Source organism: Carcharhinus amblyrhynchos, unplaced genomic scaffold (assembly GCF_965287045.1).
Source record: "Carcharhinus amblyrhynchos unplaced genomic scaffold, sCarAmb.v2.hapA chromosome_183, whole genome shotgun sequence".
Classification (NCBI taxonomy): Eukaryota; Metazoa; Chordata; class Chondrichthyes; order Carcharhiniformes; family Carcharhinidae; genus Carcharhinus; species Carcharhinus amblyrhynchos.
Genome location: NW_027649923.1, coordinates 47,320 through 49,837, shown reverse-complemented (window position 1 = coordinate 49,837; position 2,518 = coordinate 47,320).

Here is a 2,518-nt window from a genome sequence, read left to right as displayed (position 1 = left end):
CCACCCTGTCTAATCCTTTCAAACTGAGCAGATTTCTGTTAATACTGAGAAAGCTGAAATCCACTAATCTCCTCACCATCTCTCTGTGATTTCCCCACATATCTGCTCCTTCCATCTCCATCTCACAGTTTGGAGTGTGATCATAGCAAAGCGACTGCCCTGTTTTTTTTTAATTTCAAAGCTCCACTTAGAAAGGACAGCAGGGCTAGAGGGCACAGCATCAAAATAAGGTGGGGGGGTTGGGGTGGGGGGCAGTTTAGATCGGAGTTGAGGCGGAACTTCTTCACTCAAAGGGTGGTGAATCTCTGGAATTCTCTGCCCGTTGAAGTGGTGGAGGCTGCCTCACTAAATATATTTAAGTCACGGGTAGATAGGTTTCTGATAGACAAGGGGATTATGTTCTTATATATGGCCTCATTTTAAGAGCCTTCACATACATCCACCCCCATTATCTGGGTGATGGAATTAATAAATCAGCGCTCCCCTCGTTTCCTGCATGATCCACTCCTAAAACTCCTGTGCAGTGGAATTTTGAATACTCAATCCGGCCTTCCTTTCTCAGTGATTGCAACAATACCGTATTCCCACTTGCTAATTAGCGATCGGAGTTTATCTGCTTTATCAGACTTGGTTCATTCATTAAAATAATTGAATTTTAACCTTCCAATCCGCCATGCGCCTGACCCTGCCCATGTCTGCCACACTGCCTACTTTCCCTTCCGTTTTGCACTGAACTTCGCTGGAAACTTTACACCTAGTCTGTGTCACATCCAACTGCGTAATTTCTTTCAAAAACCATGGAGGGGCCTTAGACAACCTACTGCTCCTAATTCCGACTGCTGTAAGTTGATAATTTATCTGTTGTACGGCCTTTGTCAGAGAGGGATATTAAATATCATTCAGCTGTAGATGCAGTTACCCTCTCTGATTGAAGAGTGCCAAGTACGGATATCCGATTATCATTTTCTCAGAATGTCACGCCCAACAATTGTGTAAAACCCGGATCATCAGAAGTGCTGAGTGCCAACCGCCCATCCGTTAGGCAGAGTCTAGCCCTTGGAATCATGTAATAAGAGCATAAAACCATAAGGTATGGAAGCAGAATTAGGTCCATCCAGTCTGCTTCCCCATTCAATCATAGCTGATATTTTCCCACCTTTTCCCCATACCCCTAATCCCCTTATTAATCAGGACCTATCTATCTCTTTCTTAAAGGCACTTTGTCAAAAAGTCAAGACTCTTGATGCATCATGTGATACTTCATGCATGGACCACATTAACCATGCTGGTGATAAAATATACACAAGGCTAGGATGAGGACAGACGCAGCTACTCACATCTGACAACACAAGAATAACTTATATTTAGTTCTCGACTTTGACACACTGAATCTACAGAAGCAAACTCAATGAACAATATAAAACAGAACCAGCGTACAAGAGGAGATATGACAGGAGTTGCAAAGATTGGTAAATGAAATATGACGAATGGAATGTGCTGAATCAGGAAGAGTGCCAGAGAGATGCGGGGAGATGAAGAGGAAATTCCAAAGTGTTGGTCCCAGGAAGCCAAGGTCGGGACCGGCACTCATGGATGAGATGAAATTTGAAATGCAGAAGGAGTCGGAATGTGAGGTGCAGCATCCGAACAGACGGAGCTCCCCAAAACAAGGCATTTGTACATCTTAAACTGGAGCGTGCAGCACTAGTCTGGGAACATTATTAACTCGTAAAACAAAAGCTGACAATGTTTGAAAGACACGGTTTATCTTCAAGTGCTACGTTAGAACATTCAGAGCATCACCCATGCGGACATGGGCATGGAGAACTGCAGCAATAACGGGTGGGCTACACTGCTTTAAAAGCAGCTCAACATGAATCTCATTCTCATATCACACAGCATGTTAAACAAATACCCCGTGGCAGCAAGGCAGACAGAATCCACCTTGTATCTCTCCAATGGTGCACACTAAATCCTACCAAATCCAGAATGAACTAAACCACGTCATTCAACGTGCAGTCAACATTTTCAGTTGTGCCAATGGTTTCTGACCGTGTTTAATAAATAATCAATGAGGAATGTTCCTGTTTGATGATCCAGGGGAATGTTCTATCTAAATACAGTTTCAGTCGCTTTTCTCATTCAGATCAGTCATCCTTCAATCTCTTGGGTTCAATACCTCAAAGTGGATTTACTGATTGTTCAACCTGGGACTGTAAGTATTTGATTTCCTTCACTTTCCATATTTCTCCCTCTCACATCTGGCATTGTATCCCAGCCACAATAGAACGATTGTCATTTGTTTTCTGACTCATTCTAGGTGGGGAATTGCCCACAGTCAGCTCACTTTCCTTGCTTCCAAACTGACAGTAAACACTTTAGTCAAAGTCAGATTCAGTCAGATAAATATCTGGACCGTTTCAAGAGGTTAATGCGATTTTAAGTAAAACAATTTTCAATTATGTTTTGGTTCGTGGCGTGTATTTAAACTGCTGATTTTGTGTACTGAATGTATCTC